The following is a 24726-nucleotide window of genomic DNA, read 5'->3' as shown; positions in this document are numbered from 1 at the left end:
CATTGAGCTCAGTCTTGTCTGCCCTGACTGGCAGCAGCTCTCCAGGATTTCAGGCAGAAAAGGGTCTCTCCCAGCCCGCCCTGGAGATGCTGCCAGGGATTGAACTTGGGACCTTCTGCAGGCAAACAGGGGCTCAGCCATCGAGCTCGAACGACCTGGGTAGGTGGGGCTGCCGATGGAGGGATCTAAACCAGACTGTGGACAGACCGAGTCTTTACAGCAATACTTATCACATTTATATTCCAGCTTCCTTCCAAAGAATCAAGGGCTGTGCACAGAGCCCCTTCCCCATGTTATCATCACAACATCCCTGTGAGGTAGGTTAGGTGAAGAGAGAGTGAATGAGTGTGACTGACTCATAACAGAGTGGGGATTGGGACCCTGTTTTTCCAAGGCCTGGTATTGCATTCTGCCCATTACTCCAGACGGTCTCCCCTGGTTTGAACTGGAACCAAGACCTCCCTGAAACAAACAAGGTTCGATTATCCTTGGGACTGTCAGAGGGCTTTAAGTGGCTGTTGTCTCCAGTAACAAACCATTTGCATACTGGAGGTGACGATGGAAGGGAAGCAAAGTTGCTGGCGGTGAGTAACTTGTGAGTGTAACAACCCTAATGATTAGGCCATGGATTTTGTTCTAAATGTCCAGACAGAATTAGGAATTCCAGCTCCTGGACTTGATCTTTTAAAATGCAATGCATTCTCCTTGCTAAAGTAAAGGTAAAGTGTACCATCGAGTTGATGTCGATTCCTGCTGACCACAGAGCCCTGCGGTTGTCCTTGGTAGAATACAGGAAGGGTTTTCCACTGCCTCCTCTCACACAATATGAGATGATGCCTTTCAGCATCTTCCTATATTGCTGCTGCCTGATATAAGTGTTTCCCATAGTCTGGGAAACAGACCAGCAGGGATTTGAACCAGCAACATCTGGCTTGCTAGTCAAGTCATTTCCCCGCTGCACCATTCGGTGCAACTAGAAGGAGCAGAATGCCAGGGGCATGGTGCTTCCTTCAAAGCAGAGATCTTTGCTTCTTCCCAGCCAAGACCACTTTCGCATGTGACATGTTTGGCTTGCCTGGGGACTGCATGTGTTCGTAAACACAAATCTTCCAAACACCTCTTTGTCTTCCATGACATGTGAAGCAACCTTGGACCTTCCTGCATACATAGGAACATAGGCAGCTGCCATATACTGAGTCAGACCATCGGTCTATCTAGCTCAGTCTCGTCTACCCAGACTGGCAGCGGCTTCTCCAAGGTTGCAGGCAGGAGTCTCTCTCAGCCCTCTCTTGAAGATGCTGCCAAGGAGACTGGTAGACGAGACTGCCACTCCTGCACACCACCTCTCATCCTCACTGGGAGAAAGGTGTGCTTGTGCGTTGCATAGGTCCGCTCACACACACTTGTGCGCCTCTGCCCTTGTGTGTGTGAGCGCACGCCTGTCTGGGAGCTGTCGACATGCAACCAGATGGCGGGCAAGATTACTGGAATTTGATTTCCAGATAAGTCACAAGGCAGGATGAGTGAATGGTATTCCAGATGCATTATCCATAATCCTCTGGAAGGGAACCTTTCCAAACAAAGATGGCCCTTGAACCAACGCCGATAACAGCTGGGTAATCCTGTCCTGTGGAGAGAGGAGCCATTCCTCAGCCGGGAAGGAGCTTTAGCGAAGCTGGGATCAGATGGGCTGTGACACCCGCGATCCTTCTGACATACATTTGGCTATAAAGATGGGGCCTGGCAAGGGGGTGGGTGGCAGGATCAGTCCATGCCTGCCTCCAGATCAGAACCCATAGGAACATAGGAAGCTGCCCTATACTGAGTCAGACCATTGCTCTATCTAATTCAGTATTGTTTGCATAGTATTGTCTGCAGCGGCTTCTCCAAGGTTCCAGGCAGGAGTCTTTCCCAGCCCTACCTGGAGATGCTGCCAGGGAGTGAACCGGCCCCATCATCCATTAAATGTGCAATATAAGTCCCAATATAAATACAATCTACGTGCAATGTGAGTTCCCCTGGGGACATTTCCTGAAGCAGCAATTGAACATGATATGCACGAGCCATTTTGTCCGAGAGGAGGAGCTCCACGAGGTGCCACTGCAACCAAACCTACAGGGGCCAGGTTCCCAGGGGATGGAAGGCTTACTCCGTCACATAGGAGCTCTCACACTTGGGACCCCAGCTGTTGCTGGACGGCAACTCCCCTCTTCCCCAATCACAATGGCCTCCAACCATTCTGGCCAGGACCGCTGGGAGTTGTAGCCTCCAGCCCCTGGGGACCGAAGGCTGAGAACCCCAGCATCTCAGTAACCCCAGCATCTCAGAACCCCAGTAAGATATTCTAGAGCTGTGGAACTTGCTCAAATGCAGCGGAGGAAGAACTCCACTCCAATCCAGAATTTTCACTCAAGGCACAAATGACCAGGCTCAAACTATCATACTTTTTGGGACACATTATGCAAAAACCCAGCTCCTTTGAGAAGCCCATAATGCTGGGAAAGGTTGAAGGAAAGAGAAGAAGAGGACGGCCAACAGCAAGTTGGATGGACTCGATGATGACAACAATGAATGCACCACTAAGAGACCTTCAATGCCAAGTTGGAGACAGATCATCCTGGAGAGACTCTATCTAGGTGGTCGCTAAGAGTTGACACCAACTTGATGGCACTTAATCAATCAATCAAAAAGAACTCAAAGTAAGGACTAAGAGATAAAGATGCTCAAAGAAGACCTCTGAAAGCACCCTTGCAAGCTTTTTATGGAGATCCCCCAAATATAGCACCACAATAGTTACAGAACCATGCGAGGGCAATGAATAACTTCTGTCAATGTCTTTCACTTGATGTCTTTGTTTCTGCAGTGTATGGCAGCCCGAAATGCTCACCCACCATGAGGAGGTCATGGGGAGGGTGCTACAGGCCTGCAGGGCAGTGGAGAGCTCTGTTTTAATTATACACATTTCAGCACCATTAAGTACTGATGATGTTGATCCATCAAGCAATAAAACTCTATCTCCTCACGTTCACTTTATTAATCAGGAAACGAAAACTGCTCTGGATAGTTGCAAGTGACTACAAGGGCTTCTCGGGGAAGGGACAATTTAAGATTTGCATCTCCAGGAAATCCCCAGGGGTGCAATTGCCGTTCAGATGTTGGGGAGATATTCCCACCTCCTGAAATTTGCAACACAGCCGCGCTGCCCTGCACAGAACCTCTTATGGAAATGTCATTCAGCTGTTTGGATAGGAGGATCAAGTCTCTAGTTAGCAAACTGAGACGGGACAAAAGAAGACGTAAAGTTAAGAAATATGTCATTGTGCATCACAGGTAAAGAGCAAATTTAATCAAAAGCTACAGGCAGTCGTCATGGACACCAAAGACCCCATTAATGTGGATCTCTGCTCAAGGTCTCGGAGAAACCACAGGGGAATACAGAAGGGAAAGAAGAAAGTCTGTGCCTCTTAAGAATAAAAGGAAGGAACAGGCAAGATCAAGAGAAGAACAGACAGGAATTGGGAGTCACCACTCAACCTGTGGGCACCAAATTCTTTAACTATCAAAAGGGCCCTCAGAAGGCCAGCAAAGAAAGGAGAGACTGAACAGACATCCTCGGGCTTTTGTTTGGGAACACAACCTTCATTCAGTGAGGCTCCATCAGAAGGAAACCTTCTGCCTAATGACAGCCTCAAAGGGAGAAGGGGCACCTCCGCATCTTGAATAATGGGGAGCTGAGCAGGGCCCCTTTCCTCTTTCCAAGGAGGCCACAATCTCTCTGGAGTCATTCACGGAAAAGTAAACTTTTGGAGAATCCAACTTCAACACTGTGTTCCCTGCCTCAAGCGAGGGGAACCCAGTGTGGGCAACAGAAGAGCAGGTCTGGCTGCAGGAGCAGGGACGTGTACCCTGAATGTCCCCAGGGCCTCTCTCTGGGCCCTCCTGCCCTCAGAGGTGAGGCAGGTGGTATCTGGAGCCAGGGCCTTTTGGGTTGTGACACCTCACATTTGGAACCCTCCCCAGGGAGGCTCACTTGGTGCCGATTCTGACATCTATTCCAGGTGACGACCCTCCCCGCTAAGGTGGCTGCTAAAAGGTGCTTTTAAAGTGGAGGCTTTCTTGCATCTAGCAAGGGGAGAGCTACTGCCCCTATCCAGCCCAGCCCAGCAGCCCTCCCTGTGGCTGGTAGCTGGGGTCTCCCTGGTGTGTGTGTTTTTGGTTTTAGATCCTGAATTTTGGGGAGACAAGGAAGCAGCTTCTCATGCCTCTTCGCATTCCTTTTGCAATGTAAACTGCTCTGTGAACTTTTTGTTAAAAAGCATAATTAATAATGATGATGGTGGTGGTGCCCAGGCCTTAAAAGAAATTTTTTTTAGCCGTTGTATTATTCCCCTAGACGCAAGTTTTGGGCAGTATAAAAATATGTTATATAGTGTGTTTTAAGCCAACGGTCCCTGTGGTGTCTGTTATTTTATTGCTGCTGAAATCCCCAGGGCGAGGGAGTGGCTTCTAGGGACTGGACAAGCGTCTTGCTGGTGGCCACTGAGCCCCAAAGCTACAGGGGTGAGGAGCAATAAGTTCTGAGCGCTCAGGTCAGTCAGATCTAGGTGGTTTGATTTTGGATTGAGATCTCAATTGCTCCTCCTCCTCCTCCTCCTCCTCCTCCTCCTCCTCCTCCTCCTCCTCCTCCTCCAGGTTCTCCTCTGAGTTGCAAACTGGGTGACTCCTGACATAGCTCGGTTGCCCTGCACACGGAATCACAAGATCTTCAGCCCCAACCAACGTTCCTTCTAACAGGGATTATTCCCAGATGTGGTTGACTGCCACTCCCAGAATCCCCACGCAAAAGCCATTGCAGCTGGGGATTCTGGGAGCTGTAGTCAACAGCACCCGAGAATCCCTGTTAGAGGGAACACTGGCCCCAACTAATGAGACACACGTATAGCAGGTTCACTGGGCCTTGCTTAGGTATGGTATTGTTTTTGTGTGAGATGGAGTTGGGGAACACATTTACAGCTGCTGGGGAATCGCGAACATTCCTAACTCTAAAGAACCCTTTTTTTTTTTAAGGCTCCCTTATGCTTAAGAGCCGGTGCCCTGAACCTATTCTTTCCTTGCTGTCACCGCTGACCAGTGTAGCTTAGCTGGGGGAATATTCGACAGAGGGTTGGAGGGTCGCTGGTTCAGTCCTGAGCTTTAGCTAAAGTTGCCTGGTGCTGCGACGGTAGCACTGGAGTCGGACACAGACGTTGCCTGGGGTTAGGGAGTCCTCTCTCTCCAGCATCTCCTCTTCAAAGGATCTCCGGTGAGAGAGCTGGGCAGAGCCCCTGCCTGTGTCCGGTCAGTATAGACATGGTTGGTCTGGATGCAGCCCACATAGGTTTGAGCAAGACAGCTCCACCTAACCAGATTCATGGCACCCAAATCCAATTTCTTGGATGGATCACAGACTCCGTGAACAGGCCTTCCGCTGGGTTTCAGCACCAGAGTCCTCTGGACAGTTCCCCGCCTTGCTTGCCTTGCAGAGCCCCAGCAGGGAGGGACCCTCGGCTGCCCTTTTGACCATCCTCGCTCCTGCTCTTTGTGCCATCTGGCGAATGCAGCACGACAGAAAGCGGAGGAAGCACACTTGGAAGACAAACAAACCTGGCATTCTAAACAATGCTGGTTTGACACCCACGTTGTAGAACCTTTTAAAGCATCAATGTCTCCAAGACTCATTCGTGACCAGGCTCTTCAGTGCTGCAGATCACGTTTACTGCATGAAATGGGCTCAGGATGGCATCTGAAGCAGTGGAAGCAGGGAAACTGAATCTAGGCTGGGATATACTGATGTGCTAAACTGGCCAGGGCTTTGGAGTGGATCATCCCCCACGGTCCAAGCCACAACTTCCCTTGCGGAGGAGAGATGGTTATGTGGTAGCAACCATGAATTGTTCCCTTTGCTAAGCAGGATTCACCCTGGTTAGCATTTGAATGGGTGACCACATATGGGTGCTGTCTGCTGTTGATATTTCCCCTAGGGGATGGGGCTGTAACTCCGTGGAAGGGTGCCAGCATGCTTGTATGCAGAAGGTCCCAATCAGGTCCAGCCCCGGCAGCATCTCCATTTAGGACTGGGAGATAATCCTGCCTGAAACCTTGGAGAAGCTGCTGCCAGTCAGTGTTGGCAATACAGAGCTGGACAGACCAATGGTCTGACTCTGTATAAGGTATCTTCCTATGTTCCTATGTAATAATAGGAAAGGGTAATCCTTTAAGGGGTAGGGCCTTAGATCAATGGTGGGCCATCTGCTTTGCATGCAGAAGGTCCCAGATTCCATCCCTGGCAGGCTCTCCAGGTCGAACTGGGAGAGGCTCCTGCCCGAAACCTTGGAGAAGCCATTACCACATTGTAGACAATCCTGAGTTGGGGGACCAAAGGTCTGACTCGGCATAAGAGCGCCTCCTACATCCCTATGGACCCTACCCTCCACACAAGTGGAGAGTGAATTCCCCATCACCGCTCTTACATGCATTTTTAGTTTATGGCACTGTAGGCCAATCCCTCTTGGCCTCCTCCACTGCTTGGAGATGGGATGGGATGGGATGTGCACGATCTGCCCGTGTTTCTTTCTAACATGGCCTGCTTAATGAGCTCATTTGGTCTCCATGGAGCACTTGTGCTTTCTCTGTGGCACAGAGGCAGTTGTAGACTGGAGAGGTTCTCGGATTATTCTAGGACTACAATATTTTCTACTGTCCCAATCAAATGCCTGTATTTCCCCCATGCAATTCGGACCTCCTATTCTCCCTCTCTTAGCCCACAGTCCTAAATACATTTACTTGTGAGTATGCCGCATTGAAGACATTAGGACTTGCTTCCAACTCAACATGCCTAGAATGGGGTTCTGTGTGTGTGTGTGTGCGCGCGCGCGCGTGCACAAGAAGTGCACACACATTTAGGACTCCTCACCACCACCCCCTTTGTCTGGAAAAAGCCTGGAAACCCAGCCCTCCCCTCCGGGCTCCAGAAAGAGCGCCTGCACCTTTAAGAGGATGAATTATTTCTCCCATTTCCTCTCCTCTCCTTGTTTTTCATGCCAGCCTCTCCCCCTGGATACCTTCTGACAATTACCACTTCCCCGGCAGCTGGTGTGTGCTGTTTTGTGCAAGCGTGTGTGAGTGTGGGCACATGCTGCTATCTATGCGCAAGAGGTGATTGGAGGCACGCTTTTCCCCCCATTGCTGAAATTTACATTGAACCACAAATTAATTTCATAATTTTTTCCTCTCTAATTATGCCAACATCTGCTGCAAAGGCAAGCTGTGCACACGCATTTTAATAGCTTGCTTTCCCTGGGTTCCTTCTCTCTCTCTCTCTGCTCTGAACTTTCCAATAATTATCACCAAGAGGAGAGAGAGAGAGAGAGAGAGGGAGAGAAAGAGAGGGAGAGGGAGAGCTAAATGAGCAAACCTTCCTCTGCCCAGAGAGGGTAGTGTGTGTCTGAGTGAGAATGGGGGACCATCCCTCTTCCTCATTCCCAGGTTCTAAGATGAAGCTATGGAGTGAGGGAGCAGATGCAGACCCCATTAGCGAAGCTTTCCTCTCTCCTACCCAGTGATTCTCCTCTGCCACTGATGGCAGGTTTGTTGAGTTACTCTTCCATCACTTAACACACCTGAGAGGAAGCGGGTGTGTGGGCCTGAGCTTCTGCCTGGAATAGGGCCATGCACATTTCAAAAAGAAAAAAGAAAAATCGATTTGGAACCCAAAGCATTCATATGACCTATGATTTCTTCCATTCTGGACCATTTGGGTCCTCCCTCATTTATTTGGGGACCCACCTGGAGGGCCCCAATTCACTTTAGAATCCATATTCATCTTCATGTGCTTTTCAAGCACTTTGGGTTGTTTTGTTCTGTTTTCAGCATTTGTGTGGCTGGCAGTAAGCATGACCATTTGAAGCCACCTCCTAGCAGATGCCACCTTAAATCCCCAGGCTGCTTTGACCCAGGGTAGTGTGGGTATTCAAGAGGATACCCACAGAGAAGGGGCTTTTTTGCATTGTAGCTAGCGCCGCCACCAAGACAGGGAGAGAAAACCTAGACAACTAGGCTAAAAACAACACCACACCCCATATAAAAATGAATGGGTGACTAACGGGGTTCCAGAAATGAGCCCCAATCATACACATCCACTACTCAACACGTATATTTCAGAATGCATGGAAACGGAACCGAACAAACCCCACCACCCTCAGACATGGAACGCATGGAGAGCACATGATCCCAGATGGCCAAGCTGATGGGCCAAGTCCAGACTCTCCAACATTTGCAGATGAAAAAAGGGGTGCCCTAGTTGCAACCTGTCCCCACACCAGGGATTGCTGCCAAATTCTCTCCCCCCTCCCCACCACGCTGTGACCCATGGCTGAAGACAGGATCCCACCCGCTGGGCCTGTGCACTCCCTGGCGCTGTAGTGCTGTGCCCCCACTGACATGCAAGCGCACTAGAGACAGGATTGTTTATTTTATTGATTTGTTTGTTGCATTTTTATACCGCTTTTCTCTCTTGACAAAGGCACCATTAAACACACACACACACACACACACACACACACACCGATGAGCTATCTAAGATTTACAAAGTATGTTAGGCCATGGATGGTCCTTTTAAGAGCTGAGGACAAAAGCGCCCAGACCTGGGCACGGCTTCTCATGATGCACCCCCCACATCCACTTGGAGACTGGAGTTCTAGAGATTCTGGGGAGGGACCGGAGCACCCTAGAAGGATAATTCTAGCAACTCACATGATTGTGGGGAGGACCTGAACAAGGCAAAATTAGGGACACAGCGGGGACAGCAGTTTACCAGGGACAGAGAGCAGCAACTAGGGCCTGCCCATGGCAAAAGGGGGCCATTGCTAGGAGCCGTTGTGGAGAGAGAACATCAGTTGCCACTGTGAGGGAGGAGGGCTGGTCTTGTGGTTGCAAGCATGACTTGTCCCCTTTGCTAAGCAGGGTCCACCCTGGTTGCATATGAATGGGAGACCAGAAGTGTGAGCACTGGAAGATATTCCCTTTAGGGGATGGGGCCGCTCTGGGAAGAACATCTAGGTCCCAAGTTCCCTCGCTGGCAGCATCTCCAAGATAGAGCTGAGAGAGACTCCTGCCTGTAACTTTGGAGAAGCTGCTGCCAGTCTGTGAAGACTGGGCTGGAAGACTGAGCTAGACGGACCAACGGCCTGACTCAGTATATAGCAGCTTCCAATGTTCCTACGAACCTTGTGCCCTCTGGATGCCTTTCTCCTGGCCATCCTTCAGCCAACCTCATTCACACCATCATCTCCCTTTCCCAACCTCCAGCCTCTCCACTGATTGGTTGGTTGATTGATTGATTTTTTGAGTGCCATCCAGTCAGTGTCGACTCTGAGCGACCAGCTAGATAGATTCTCTCCAGGATGATCGGTCTTTCACTCGGCCTCTCAGTGAGCCTCTCCACCGGTGCCTGGGAAATGTGGCCGTGTTGTCATTCAGTCCGCTCTCCACTAGGGACTAGGCTGAGACCATCCAATTTGCTCCCGGCCAAAGGATGGCTCTCCAGCGACTGTGCAGCTCCCGGTCCAGCCGGAGGGGAAGGGAGTGGTCCTTTCCCAGGAGCAGATTCTCACTGCTGGTCCCCACAAGCCGCAGAGAAGGAGGGGAGCTCAGCCCAGGCACCCTTGGGTATGTGTCTCCACAGCCACAATCCAGAGGCACGCTCTGCACCAGCACCCCTGCTCTGAGTTTCCACTCCCCAGTTTGTGCTCACTTGCTTGGTTGGCCAAACAGGTTAGTTGGTTGGCCAGCTGCTACCACATCAACCAGCCCAGAGCAGAATCTAACCCTCTTTTACTCATTGAATGACTTCTTGACGGCTCACCCCAGGCTGCCTACTACCCAGAGCTGGTGGTAGTAGCACCGTCTCCCAGTAGACCTGGGAGTCTGTGCCCCCCACCTGCCCCCACACTGAAAAGCAAAGCTCTGGAGACTGTTTTTCACTGCTTAACGTGTCTCCACACAGATAAGGGAGCCGTCCCATGGCAAAGGGTGTGCATTCTGCAGGTGGAACATAGGAACATAGGCAGCTGCCATATACTGAGTCAGACCATTGGTCTATCTAGCTCAGTATTGTCTACCCAGACTGGCAGCGGCTTCTCTGAGGTTGCAGGCAGGAATCTCTCTCAGCCTTAACTTGGAGATGCTGCCAGGGAAGGAACTTGGGACCTTCTGATGCTCTTCTCAGAGCAGTGGCTTCATCTCTTAATGGGAATCTCTTCCAGGGCTCACACTTCTAGTCTCCCATTCATGTGCAACCAGGGCAGACCCTGCTTAGCTAAGAGGACAAGTCATGCTTGCTACCACCAGCCCAGCTCTCCTCAGGTGCTCAGGGTCACGTGGGGACTGGGTTGCTGGACGGAGAAGACCCTTAGCTCATGCCCAGAAGTAGTCAGCCCAAAAGTGTCAGAATATTTGAAAACAAAAAAATAGGAATGGTGTGAAAAGGATGGGCAGGGCAGGTGGTGGTGGGTACACGAAAAAAGGGACCTTATTACAGGCAACAGGGCCAGGCTCCCTGCCGTGCTGCCCAGAGGCCTCCCTACCCCAGGGTAGCCCTGTGCAGAGGTGCACCTGGGAAATTTTGGAGCCTGGACCTAAAGACCTTGGGAGGGCCCCCTCCCTTGCAAATGAAGCCTCATCATGCTCCTTCCGGACAACCATACCACCTGGGGCAGACTAAAGAGGATTGGGGGGCCCACCGTGGGCTGCGGAGGCTCTGGACTTTGGCCCCGAAGTCCAGGGGGAAGAGCGCCTCTGGGCCCCCCGCGAGCTCAGGGGTGCTGGCCAGAGCCGAGTGAGCAAGCGAGCGCCTCCTGCACCCACCACCACCACCACCAATGGTGCCTGGCTGGCTCTGCGCAGGGAGCAGGAGCGGGCAGATGGCAGGCGACAGACGCTCGCGAGGAATAATACCCTCCTAATGAGAACAGTTCATTCAGATCCCCAACTTTCCAGCTTGCTCCCTCAGCCACTTTTCCTCCTCTCTGCCCATCACACGCTCCATCTGCATCCTCCATCGCTCCGGGGAGTTTGGATCATGCGCCAGCCAGGCTCCACGGCTGAGCTGGACGGGCTCTCCTCCCTCCCTCCCTCCTCCCCTCGCTGGGTATGCCCCTCCCTGCTCCCATCCCTGCCTTGCTCACATGAGCCAACCCCCCCCCCGCCAAAGATCAGCACCCCCTGTCTCCTTTGCTCTCTCTCCTTTGGGAAGGGGCTTGACACTGCCCAGCATAAAGAGCCGGGGAAGTTTCCATCCGCACAAGTTCTTCAGCACCTGGGGATGGCCCTGGGGAGTCTTCTTTCTCCCCCAGTGCTCCCCCCCAGCAACCAAACACTCTTTCAATCAAGAGCTTATGAGGTATCAAAATGGAATTTTCATTCGGAAAGAAAGAGAGGTGAAGCATCCGCAGAAATGAGGAGTTCCCTGCAGAAGGTTCTTTAAACCCAGCCTAACTTGAGCCAGAGCTGAAGCGCTTGTTTGCGAAGCCTGGGCTCACTCAGCCCCTTCCTGGGACAGAAAATGTCCCACAGGTTGCTTTTCTCTCACAACCAGCCCCCTGGCCGTGTCTGAAATGACAGCGGAAGAGTTCCAGACAGAAGGGGCGGTTTCCAGATGGGGACCTCTCTCTTAAGAAAGGGAGCCTTGCTCAGCACCCAGCTTTGCTGAGGCCAGAGCCACAGGGATTGCTGGCCTGATTGTTCACACACACACACAACACAACACAACACAACACAACACACACATACAGTGTGCATAATTGACTTGCAGAATTCACCGCCCGCAAGATGTGGCGTTGTTCACTGGCATAAGATGGCTTTGAAAGGGAATGAGTCTAATTCCTGGGGGACGAGAGGCCCAGTGGTGGCTGTTAGGCACGAAAGCTAAAGTGGCACCACCAGAGGCAGAGGCAGAATGCCAGTTTCTGCGGCGGTGAGGGGGCACAAACCGTGGGGAAGGCATTTGCCTTCAAGGCATCCCTTCCACGAGGTGAGGTGAGGCAAGGTGGTTCCCTTAAGCAAAGGATTACTGGGGCACCAGCAGACGGTTGGTGGCCAGATGTCCACCTGTCCCTTGCTTGCCGTTAATAAAGAGGAGAAGAAGGGAGCGAGCCTGGATTGTCCCCTTTGCTAAGCAGGGCCCACCATGGTTTGCATTTGGATGGGTGACTACCCATGAGTGCTTCTGCCAGACATTCCCCTTTGGGAATTCCCTGTAGCCCCGGCTTGGCATGCAGGAGGTCCCAGCCTCACTCCCTGGCAGCATCTCCAGGTAGGGCTGGGAAAGACTCCTGCATGAAACCTTGAAGAGCTGCTGCCAGTCAGTGCAGACAAGGCTGAGTTAGGTGGAGCAAGGGTCTGACTCGGTATCAGGCAGCTCCCTACGTCCCCATGTCAGGAGGGCGCGCACCAGGAGGGCAGCCTTGAGCTACCACTGCTTGCCTTCCTATCCAGCTGGTGGGCCTCTGAGACGGATCTGGCTATCCACTGCTGGAAGCAGGACACTGGGGCGCGTTGGCCCAGAGCCTGGTGCAGCAGGGCTTCTCTTGTGCCTGTGCCGCAGACCACAGCCATGCGTGGCCAGAGGAGCCCTGAGACAGCGAGAGGGAAAGGATGATTAACTCTGCCCTCCTGCCCGCTGTGTGCAGGGCCTCTCCTTGGGGGGCCATGTGGCACCCCCCACACCCCGCTCTCCCTCCCTTGAATGTGCAAGTGCCATCTCCTCAGGGAGCGCGGCGTCATTCCAACAGCAGCACACGCAAGAGAGAGAGAGAATTGGGGACTCATCATCACGCCTTGGCCGGGCTGCCTCATTAATAGTTGATTCTGCTAAGAGCTTCTCTTAATGACTGTACGTCTTTCTTATAAAGTAAAGCCTGGATGGGAGAGATACATCAAAGGGGGCAATTAAAGACGCTATTTAAGCGGCTCAGCTCGGTGGAGGAAAATCATTAGGGTGGTTAATGGCTGGTGGGAAGAACCAGGCCTTGGCCGAGGCCACGAGGCTCCCTCTGAGCTCAGCCGGAGCCGGCAGGCCCAGCTGCCCCAAAGGAGACCCCGGCTCTGGAGAGCAGAGGAGGGTTTCCAAAGAGCCCTGCTGGATCGGGCCAAGGTGGCCATCCCATCTCACACCTGGCTGTCCAGAGCACGATGGGAGCAGCAGTCCTCCCCTGCTGCTGTAGACCCTGGCTGAGACCCGGGAAAGCCTAGGGCTGTAACTCAGTGGCAGAGCATCAGCTTGGCATGCAGGAGGTCCCACGGTCCCTCCCTGGCAGCATCTCCAGGTAGGGCTGGGAGAGACTCTTGCCTGAACCCTTGGAGAGCTGCTGCCAGTCAGAGTAGACGATCCTGAGCTAGATGGGCCCAGGGTCTGATTCAGTATAGGGCAGCTCCCTCTGTTTAGCCCTGGCCAGTCAGAGATTCTCTAACTGCTGGCCAAGGACCACCAGCGGCTCACAAGCTGCATCCTTGTGGCCCACAGAAAGGTTGCTGTGCGGTTAGGAATGCCTCTATCATCTTTTAGTTGAAACTGTAATTGATTTCATTTGAATTTGGGTTTATCTGTTTCTATCTGGGTGTTTTAAAATCATGGGGTTTTTTCACTTAGTTGTCAATCGCCTTGAGACTTTTGGTTGCCGGCCACATACCATGCACTAAATCAATAAGTCAAAACAAACCGCGAGGTCACCCACACAATCAAAAACTGTGTCCTCCTCAGGTTCAGGAGCTGCGTGTGCTCCCAGTTTTTGGTTGTGTGGAAGCAAGGTCTCTTGCTTCCACACAATCACCTCGACCCATGTTTTCATCGTCACTCTCTTCCACACAACTGAAAACGGGGAGCACACCCAGCTCCCAAACCTGGGTAGGGCACGTTTTCTGATGGTGCGGATGACTTCAATGTGTCCCGCACTTGATTTTCTAAAAATTTGCTGCCCACGAGTTATGTGCATGGATGTGTAGAACAAAGCCTACGTTTATTACGCGATGCGAACTTCCTCCCTCCCCCCTCCGCCACTCCCCACCAATAGTGCAGGCATCTCTGGTGCAGGTCATGCTGTGCAAGACGGACAGGTGGATAAGGCAGCCTCCTGGGTTCAGGTGCGCCCAGCTAACGAACCAACTACCTAAGCAGCCTAACCCCTCAGGTGGAGCCCCGGCTGTGGCCGAAGATGGCAGCACCTAAAGGCAGCGCTGCTCGCCTGATCCTCCAGCCTCGAATCTGCCCCGGCTGGCGTCGTTGCACCAACACATCCTACCCATCTTGTTCCGACGGCGGCCACGGCCTGCTAGGCAGAGGTGCTCTTACCCCTGGACTTTGGGCCTGAGGTCCAGGGCCTCTACATCCGCTGGGGCCCTCCAAATCATCTTTAGTCTGTCCTGGGTGGTGTGGCTTGTGCCCAAAATTACCTAGCTGCACCTCTGCCCCCAGGCCCCCCACCACCACCACCTCCCCTCAGCCCTTGAAGGGCCCCTTTGCCCTTCAGTCCTATCAGAAAGTCCACTTTGGAGAGAAATGCGGGTCACCTGAGACGAGGAGGAGGGAGCCACGGGGGGGGGGGGAGAGACGTGATGAATTGCAGAGCTATTGAAGCCCTGAGTAGTAAACTCCATATTTTCAACGCCATTTAAATGCCTGCAAGCAGATTAATAAGGTCTAGGTAATAGCAGAACCAGCCTATATTTATTCTATCTTAAATGCCAGTTTGTCAGCCTGTATTAACATTGATGGTAAGACTTGGATTGAGGACAGCGAGTGCCGGGACTCGGGGCTTTATCTCTCGCAAACAGGCAGCCGCAGACCCTTTATCAGTCTCCGGCTCCTGCAGCAGCTGCTGCTTCTTCAAGGGCTGCAACGCACCCCCTCCATCTCCCCCCCCCCGCTCTTTTTAATCAGAGGAGAAGAAGTTCCCGGCTTGATCGCTCCATTTTTATCTCTTTTATTTACTCCATTTTAATGTCTTTCAGTGCATATTTTATTCCCATCAAGGCAGGGCCATTGATAGCTGACGTTTTGCCTCCTCCTCTCGCACTCGGCGCAGCGGCCACATTGCAGGAGAGAAGAAAGGGATGAGAAGGAATTAAACAGGGAAAAATCACAACAACAAAAAAAGAGTCACGCTGCTTCCAACGGCTTCTCCCCGCTGAGTTTCTCTCCTTCAAGGTTGCCCAGCAGGGCTGAGCGGGGCGAGGGGGGGCCTGTCCCCCCTACGGTCGCCACCCCGCTCTGAGCAGTGGGAAGTTCAGGGCCAGCTTGGGAGGAGACAGCTCACAGCTGGGACGATTCCAGGTGTGCATCTTTGCAAGGACGGGTTTGTCTCCAGGCGTCTTGTTCCCACCACCACCACTGGTGAGACATTCTACAGGCAAGGCCTGGTTGCTGTCCAGGGAGGCAGGTTTCCAAAGCAGCAGGGATGCTAAGGAGGCCGGGAAGCTAGGCAGGATGCAGCAGGGGTATCATCGCTCTAATGGAGCGGATGGGTTCAAAGAGCCCGGCCCCTCAGCTCCACCCCTCCCTGTTTTCTTCATTATCTCCCTCAGTCTGCTGGGGAGAGGGGTGGACATTGGCCCCCTCTGCCCTAGCTCCGCCCCTGGACACCAGCAACTGCAAGGCACGGTTGAGGCTTGTTCGCGTGACTGGAAACTGGGTTGTACCCTACCCATTCCGGGAGCTACGGGTGCTCCTGCTTTGCGATTGTGTGCAAGGGGAAAGCAAGAAGAGTTTCCCCGCTGGTCTCCCTCTGGGTGGGAGGACTCAGGCCTATTGGGCACGTGTGGGACCCAGTTTTCAATCCCGCGGATGAGCTTTAGAAGTGTCTGCTGCCCTTCAGGGAGCAACATCAAATTCTGGGTCCAACCTCTCTGATGGGAGAGGTGCTGTGGCCGGGGAGATGGCATCTCGGCACACTAAAATGGACCAGTTGGGACCAGAGTTCTGTTCTCAGGGAGACAGAGGCAGGCATCAGCCATGACAGGTCCGTTGGGACATGGGGTTGCCAGCATTTGCCTGAGGGTGCCACATGCCGACAGCCACCTAATGGCACAGTGGGGAAATGACTTGACTAGCAAGCAGAAGGTTGCAAGTTCGAATCCCCGCTGGCACACCTATATCGGGCAGCAGCGATATAGGAAGATGCTGAAAGGCCTCATCTCAGACTGCGCGGGAGGAGGCAATGGTCAACCCCTCCTGTATTCTACCCAAGACAACCACAGGGCTCTGTGGGCGCCAGGAGTCGACACCAACTCGACCTTTACCATATGCCGACACCTGCCCTAGACCAGTGAGGACAGGGGTGCAAAGCAGGCCTCATCTAATAGCTCTTTGTGGCTGAAAACTCACTGGAAAAGCCCAGTGCACAAAGCTGAGATGGGTAAGACCAGAACAAAACAAGCACAACTTATTTGTTGACATCTCTAGTTCCTAGGCCCAGCAACTACTCACACAGGCTTCTGCTGCAAAACGGAAATGGTTTCCCCTGTTCTCCCTTTCTCATGGGGAGTGAAGCTGTTAAAAATGTGGGTTCAGCTCAGAGACTAATTTTGGAAAGTTTGGTGACCGGTTCAGGCACACTGAAGCGGTTATGATAGAGAACAATACCAAACTCTCTTGCTGGCCGTGGAATTCAGTGATAAGATTTTAATGTGAGAAAAATATCTGTCGTCTTCAAAACCTTTTTTAAAAAAAACTTTTTGAGAAGTGTTAACAAATGAAACCCATGCAACAGGATAAAAGCAACCAGGAAGATAAAACATTCATCATTCTATGACAAGCTGAGTGATTATTAAATCATTTATCTTGAGCTGGCTGCTGCTTTTTGTGTTAGGAGTTTGGTTCCAATTCAGGTTTCCAGCAACCCAGAGATTTTAGGTCTGGGATCAGGTCTAGTTCGGCGTTAAAAAACCCCCTCTCTGAACCAGTTTGGAGTTGGGGTCCCGACTGGGTTCAGTTCTCTGCTTTCCCATCCAAGGCGCAGAACATCTGTGCCTCCGGCTGGCCCAGCCACCACCGCTGTTCCTCCCCAGCCGGCATGCCTGGCTTTCTGGCCGGCCCACTTCCTCCCCCCGCCATGCTTTATGGCTTGCAGGCTGGCCAGAAAGCCGGCCCGCCACCTCCTTCCACCCCCTCCTTCCAGCGGGTGGGCGGGCGGTCCAAGTCGGCCCGCTGCCGCCTCCGCCTCCTCCGGCCGAGCCAGGGCCTCCGCGTTGCTATCTCCCAGGCAGCTGCTCTCGCGAGAGCTGCCACACATGGGATCAGCGACGGGTACATTTAGGAGAATTAAACAGATAGATAGATATTTTCAGGTTGCCGAATCTGACTTGGGCATCTAGGGATGATCTGGGAGGTGTCATCCAGATCTGGATCTCTTCTAGCCCAGGGTATCGGGAGCAGGGCCCTGTCTGGCCTGTCTCATTTCCCTTCATGGTGGGGGCAGATGGGGCTGTGGCCCTCTCCTGAAATCCGCTCACGTATTGCAGACCAGTGACTACAAGCCCCTGCTTCCCCCAGGAGGGGATCAAAGTCTCTGTGCATCTCAGGAAGGGGACCAGATGCACCCCTCCTTGTGGGCACCACCCTCCCCTCCCTCTTTTCCATCAGTGGGGGCAGGAGGGGATCTTGCCACCTCCATAATCGGCTGCCTGAGGCAACGGCTTCTTCCCGCCTCATGGAACGGCCCGCCCGGCTTCCCCTCCTGCTCTCTCCAGCACCGCCCTCGTTTGCTTTCTGAGCAGCCCTGATGAAGTTGCCCGGGAAGGAAAGGTCAGAAGCGAGAACTGGCCTCCTCCTGGGTCTGGCGGCACTCGAGAGTTCTCTGGATGGCAGCAAATGTCCTTCAGCCGCCCTGGTCCCTCTGGGCACAAGCCCTTGCCCTGTGCATTCACACAATCCCTGGATGGAGAAGAAGGGTCCTTCCCCAGCCAAATAACGACTGTAAATGGTGCGGTTGGTACTCTGCATTTGCTTAAAACACAATCATATTCAGGCACTGTATAGAGGGCTATGGGGTGTGAGTGTGTGTGTGTGTGCGCGTGCCCTTCACCTCTGGACAGACCAAAGATGCTAAAAGGCTAAACGCCCTTTATTCTACCCAATCAATTCCCTGCTCAGTCGGCAAGGCCCCTCCACTCCATTTCAGCTGCCCCCCATAAATCTAAGCACTCCCCACAGCAGCTCTTAACCAGGGCTGGGGGGGTAGCGAGTGAAAAACCAGCCCGATTTAATGTAGCAGCCATTAGTCTTCCAAACATCAGAGGGCAGAAAAATGGAAATCCTCATTAGCTAATAAAAAGCCCATTGCTTGCTCTCTCACTCTTTAATATAATTAACAGCAGCCAGCTCTTCAATTAAAGCTTTTTCAGACTTGCTTCTCTCCGTGCTTCTAACCCAGCGGTGTGCTGTCTCTGTCACCTTCCTCTGAGCTCTGCCGACTTGGGGTCACAGAAGAAGGGCAGGGCTCAGCCTGGGGAGACCGGGGATCAAATTCCTGCTCAGCTGGGAAGTTCACTGTGTGGCCTTTGACCGGACACACCTGCTCAGACTGACCTACCTTGCAGGATGGTGGTGAGCTCTGGGTGGGGGAGGGTGGGCACACCATTGAACCACCCTGACTTTCTGGGACGAGGGTGGAAGCAACCCAAGGGTACAACGTGACCATGAAGACTTATATACTGCTTTTCAATAAAACTACCCAAAGTGGTTTAGATAGATAGATAGAGTGGTTCTCTGGCCCCAAAGGGCTCACAATCTGAAATAGTAAGGGCCGTCAGGCTGTTTGACATTCGCTTCCCCATTTCTCTGTAGCAACTTAGCAGCACACAGCAAAACCAATCTCTTCCTGCCTTGCAGTCGTCATCATCATGATGATGATGCGCTAATAGCAGTTTTCAGTTTCTCCTGAATTAGGAACATAGGAACCTGCCTTATACTGAGTCAGACCGTTGGTCCCTCTAGTTCAGGACTGTCTCCACTGACTGGCAGCGGTTCTCCAGGGTTGCAGGCAGGCGTCTCTCCCAGCCCTACCTGGAGAGGCTGCCAGGGACTGAACTGGGGGCCTTTGGCATGCCAAGCAGGGGGTCTGGCCCAGAGCTAGGGCCCCATCCCTTGAACATGCTTGGTTGGGTGAGCCAGCAAGAAGCTGAAAAGTTTCTGGAAACTGCCCGTCACTGAGCCTTCAAGACAGCTGCGAGTTAGACTTTATTCTACCATCTTAAAAAACAGGCGGAGTCCTTCTCTGCTCCCTCTCTCTTGTGGGGCCCAAGGCAGGCCCCTCTAATGTGCCAAAGAGAGGAGAGGAGAGCTGGTCTTGTGGTAGCCAGCATGACTTGTCCCCATAGCTAAGCAGGGTCTGCCCTGGTTGCATCTGAATGGGAGACTAGAAGTGTGAGCACTGGAAGATATTCCTCTCAGGGGATGCAGCTGCTCTGGGAAGAGCAGAAGGTTCCAAGTTCCCTCCCTGGCAGCATCTCCAAGACAGGGCTGAGAGAGATTCCTGCCTGCAACCTTGGAGAAGCCGCTGCCAGTCTGTGAAGACAGTACTGAGCTAGATGGACCAAGGGTCTGACTCGGTATATGGCAGCTTCCTATGTTCCTATGCTCCTAAAGAAAGCACCAGGGTGCCCCCTCCGGCTTGATCACACCCAGTCGGGTGTTGCTTGGCCTTTGGGCCTCTGGGCTTCATGAAAACAGGATCTCTGGCACGGCTCCTGGGCCAGGCGCCTCTCTCGCCTTGATCTGGGCGGGCCAGTGCTTCCCTGGCCGTGACCCTGGGGAAGGTCGAGGGACATCCTTGTCCTGTGGAAAGAAGCCTCCCCCCCGCCCCGCTGCCCTTCCAGCCTATTGTTCCCTGGCAGGGCATTGGGCCAGCTGCCTTGGCTCTCCGCTCTGCCTGGAGGCAGATTCTGGGCAGCCGTTCCCTGCCTCCCTTGCCAGGCACCACAAACCTTGTCGCTGCTGCTCCCTCGCACGGCAGAGCTGTCAGGCGAGGAACAGCTGGGTGGGATCTGCTGATAGGCACAGCAGCGGTGCTCTCTTGGCTCCCATCTGCTTCCTCGGCAAGGTGGCCCCTGTTTATCCAGCTCCAGCCTGAGGAGCCACTGGGCCAAGGGTAGCCGGCGGGGGGGGGGGGGCATCAAAGGGGAGTGCAAAGCCAAGCCAGCCTTAAGCGCTGTGCTACACCCACCCCAATGGTTGCAGCCTGCCGTCCTAAAAGGGGAGCCTTAAGGTCTCATGCAAGGGGCGGGTGTGCAGGAGAGGCGAGAGCCGTCGTCAGCAGCACCAGTGGTGCCCCAAGGCCTCTGTGCACACCTGAGGCAGGGGGCCACATGCTACCCTCCTTGGGTGCCCCTTCCCACCTTTCTTTCTTTCTTTAGCAGCAGACAAAGGGGCTTCTTGCCACTTCACTGGTGCCCCAGTATCCTGTTGCCTGAAGGGAACCATCTCACCTCGCCTCATGGAAAGGCCGCCCTTGATCTGCACTATTTTCAAAAAGGAAGTGGCGGGCTGTTGTTGTTGTTTTGACCTTATTAGTAAGCGAAAACAGCCAGCACATCAAGGGGTAGATCAGAACGTCATGTACTACCCTGTCACAGCATATCACCTCCTGCCCAGATGAGGGGGATGCAGATATACAATATACAACTTGATGCAGATATGCAATGGGTCATTTGAGCTATATCCCAACCCAGGGGCCCACACAGCAAAGGTGGCGTGGGCCCTGGGCCAAAGAGCAAATATGGGCCCCACACTGTCTAAATAATAGCGCCCAACATTTCACAGGAGGCGAGCCTGAGATGCCTTCCCCATATCATTACCTGTTGCTAAAGAGAGAAGAGCTGGTCTTGAGGTAAAAAGGTAAAGTGTGCCATCAAGTCGATTTCGACTCCTGGTGCCCACAGAGCCCTGTGGTTGTCTTTGGTAGAATACAGGAGAGGTTTGCCATCAGAAGCGTATCTAGGGAAAATAGCGCCTAGGGCAAGCACTGAAATTGCACCTCTGTCCAAACAGAGATGATGGGACTTGTAGTCAACAATATCTGGAAATCCCTGTTAAAAGGAACAGTGTACCATCTAGGCTAGAACACGGTACCATCGAGACATGGTTATTGATCAAAATCTGAAAACATGAGCCATCTCTGATAAAGACTTAGAACAACAGATAAAGACTTAGAACAACAGGAGAGGAGAGCTGGTCTTGTGGTAGCAAGCCTGACTTGTCCCCATAGCTAAGCAGGGTCTGCCCTGGTTGCATATGAATGCGAGACTTGATGTGTGAACACTGCAAGATATTCTTGCAGAGATCCTGTTTTCAGGGGATGAAGCCGCCACTCTGGGAAGAGCAGAAGGTTTCAAGTCCCCTCCCTGGCTTCTCCAAGAATAGGGCTGAGAGAGACTCCTGCCTGCAACCTTGAAAAAGCCACTGCCAGTCTGTGAAGACAAAACTGAGCTAGATAGACCAATGGACTGACTCAGTATATGGTAGTTTCCTATGTTCCTAACAGTCAGGAGTTATTTAAAGATTCCAAGTATAATTTTCTGTCTCATCTCATGCTTTTTAAAAAACATGACTTTGTCCTAGAGGATCACCTGCCCAAAGAGCCACGAGCAAAACAGGGGAAGAAGAAGGTGGCCGGGGTGCGGGGTGTGGGGGAGTCTATAAACCAGTGAATGATTCCTGCCAGCCTTTCTCTTGTAATGACTGTTGGCTCAGGATGGGGTCTATGTACATTCACCACACCAGTGCTTACTGTGACACCAGGAGGGAGGAGGAGACATTAGTTTGCCACACTAGACAGAGGCATTTGCAACAGGAGCAGACAGCCAAGTTCTGCCAGGGCCAAAACCAGCCCCTGCCAGACTAAGAAATCATTGTCATTTGCCCCTTCCCGTCACAAGCAGTGTGCTGTTCTTTTCTTATTGACTCTAATTCTCAGATATCCCAGTCATGGATGGAAAATTCAGGGTCAATTCACAAGAGACACATTTTCTACATGGAAGTTTCTTCTGTGCAGAAACCCATGTGTAGTGACCGCCAGGGGCATAGCAAGGTTGGAATGAGCCAAGATGAGAGTTTAAAATGGGCCCCCAGCCCCTCAGAGTCCAGGGCCTCCACACATCCCAGGCCCCCAAGGATTTAAGTCTGATATTTCAAAATAAGTATGCTGCCTGGAAATACATTTCCCTGAATACACACACTTCACAATATAGAGTGATATACATTGAGTACTATATATTTGTGCTCCTTTTAATGCCTACAACACACTAGCAACGCTAATTATTAAAATGGCCCCCTCGCTGCAGATTAGCAAAGGAGACTTTCAACCATGCAGGGTGAGCCTGTGTCTGTTTTCTCAGAATTCTGAACAAAGTCAGTCAAGTTTGATTCCAGGAGGTTTTCCACACCAGGCTTTTAAAGCCCTTTAACACAGTTCTCCTCCTCTGGAATGGAGGTGCTGCATTCACAGGTGTGCCAGATTTACCCTAAAGTCCCTGCAAGTGATTGGAGAGCAGTTCACACACAAGAAAAATGAAATAAAATAAAAGCACCACACCTGCTTCACAGTTCTCACTCAGACCTTCTGGGTTGCAAAACAACTTAAACACAAGTGCATTTATACATGAATGAAAGAATAAACAAATAAATACAATATTGTTTGTTCCAGCAGTGTTTGTAATTTTCTGCCATGAAACAAGCCACTTACAGGCCTTTTTAGATAGCTTTTGTTTTTAAAGCCAGCAAATTTTCCCATCTGTTTTAAATTAAATATTCAGAGACTTCTCAGCCCCCGCTCCGCATATCAAAGGCCTATGGCAAGCAGGTCCCTATATATGTGGGTGGAGGCTTAACCGCAAAAAGGAATTCACAGCCTACCTTGCAAGGGCTGTGCTGGCTGGCCTGGGTGCTGGGTCTATGCCGGGAACTCTGGCTGCTGCCTCCTTCCTGGCTTGCTTGGGGGGGGGGGCTGCAGGCCCCCTCTCCAGTTCAGGCTTGAGGGAGGCCCCTCTGGAAGCCCCACCCACCCACCAATCAGCTGAGAGGTGGGGAGAGTCTCAGTTTGCAGGCAGCTGGCATCCAAGCTGGAGGGCAGGTGGCTGAGGGGCCTTGGGGCTGGCAGGCACTGGCGTGGCACCCCCCTCAGCTGCACCTAGGGCATGTGCCCTGGCTGCCCTCCCCAGTTACACCCATGTTTGCCATTGCCTCCTCCCACACAGTATGAGATTATGATGCCTTTCAGCTTCTTCCTACATCGCTGCTGCCCGATGTAGGTGTTTCCCATAGCCTGGGAAACAGACCAGCGGGGATTCAAACCGGCAACCTTCTGCTTGTTAGTCAAGCGCTTCCCTGCTGCGCCACTTCAGGGGGCGGTCTTTTGGTAGAGAGCATGCATGGTTCCCTTTGCTAAACAGGCTCTTCCCTAGTTTGCATTGGGATGGGTGACTACCTGTGAGCACCCTCTGGTGTAAGACCATAGGCGGAACGGGGGGGGGGCAGGCGGGACACGTGCCCTAGGTGCCACTGAGGTGGGGGTGCCACCCCCGTGCCTGCCACCCCCACCCCACTGCCCCCCTGTCCAGCCCCAGGGCCCCTCAGCCAGCAGCCTGCAAACTGCAGAGCTCTTCTCTCCCCGCCTCTCAGCTGATTGGCAGGTGGGTGGGCGGGGCTTCCAGAGAGGCCTCCTCCGAGTAGGCCTCCCTGAAGCCTGAACTCGAGTAGGCCCCAAACAAAGCCAGGAAGGAGGCTGGCCGAGCTCCCTGCAGCAGACCAGACCACCCAGCACAGCTTTTGCAAGGTAGGCTGTGAATTCTGATTTGTGGTTACCCCTGTATATAGGGATCTGCTTTCCATGGGGCTTTGATATGGGGGGTGGGGTGGGGTGAGACTGAGAAGTCTCTGAATATTTAATTTAAAACAGATGGGAAAATTTGCTGGCTTTAAAAACAAAAGCTATCTAAAAAGGCCTATAAGTGGCTTGTTTCATGGCAGAAAGTTACAAAAACCTCTGGAACAAATCATATTATATTTATTTATTTGTTCATTCATTCATTCTTTCATTCATGTATAAATGCACTTGTGTTCAAGTTGTTTTGCAACCCAGAAGGTCTGAGTGAGAACTGTGAAGCAGGTGTGGTGCTTTTATTCGATTTCATTTTTCTTGTGTGTGAACTGCTCTCCAATCACTCGCAGGGACTTGAGGGTAAATCTGGCCCACCTGTGAATGCAGCACCTCCATTCCAGAGGAGGAGAGGTGTGTTAAAGGGCTTTAAAAGCCTCCTGTGAAAAATCTCCTGGAATCAAACTTGACTGAATTTGTTCAGAATTCTGAGAAAACAGACACAGGCTCACCCTGCATGGCTGAAAGTCTCCTTTGCTGATCTGCAGCGAGGGGGCCATTTTAATAATTAGCGTTGCTAGTGTGTTGTAGGCATTAAAAGTAGCGCAAATATATAGTACTCAATGTATATCACTCTATATTGTGAAGTGTGTGTATTCAGTGAAATGTATTGCCAGGCAGCAGACTTATTTTGAAATATCAGACTTAAATCCTTGGGGGCCTGGGATGTGTGGAGGCCCTGGACTCTGAGGGGCTGGGGGCCGATTTTAAACTCTCATCTTGGCTCATTCCAACCTTGCTATGCCCCTGGCGGTCACTACACATG

The 24726-nt window shown here is 52.3% G+C and overlaps 2 protein-coding genes across 11 annotated transcripts in view; one reads left to right on the top strand and one right to left on the bottom strand.

The window, feature by feature from the left end:
- The window catches only part of ACSF3 (acyl-CoA synthetase family member 3), a 113340-nt gene extending 90308 nt beyond the window's left edge, over window positions 1-23032 (bottom strand). For 2 of the 8 annotated variants that reach the window (XM_053271483.1, XM_053271484.1), the window contains exon 1: window positions 22940-23032. The gene's annotated coding sequence lies outside the window, so the exon portion shown is untranslated. The remainder of the gene's footprint in view (window positions 1-22939) is intronic. The other 6 variants (XM_053271480.1, XM_053271481.1, XR_008311321.1 and 3 more) reach the window with 5 other exon arrangements.
- A 697-nt stretch (window positions 23033-23729) lies between these two features.
- Window positions 23730-24726, top strand: part of CBFA2T3 (CBFA2/RUNX1 partner transcriptional co-repressor 3) — a 93228-nt gene continuing 92231 nt past the window's right edge. For all 3 annotated transcript variants that reach the window (XM_053271123.1, XM_053271122.1, XM_053271121.1), the window contains exon 1: window positions 23730-23858. The gene's annotated coding sequence lies outside the window, so the exon portion shown is untranslated. The remainder of the gene's footprint in view (window positions 23859-24726) is intronic.

This window comes from Hemicordylus capensis, chromosome 9, assembly GCF_027244095.1.
Source record: "Hemicordylus capensis ecotype Gifberg chromosome 9, rHemCap1.1.pri, whole genome shotgun sequence".
Lineage (NCBI taxonomy): Eukaryota > Metazoa > Chordata > Lepidosauria > Squamata > Cordylidae > Hemicordylus > Hemicordylus capensis.
Note: the sequence above shows the minus strand (reverse complement) of the source record. Positions and strands in the feature narration are given on the sequence as shown.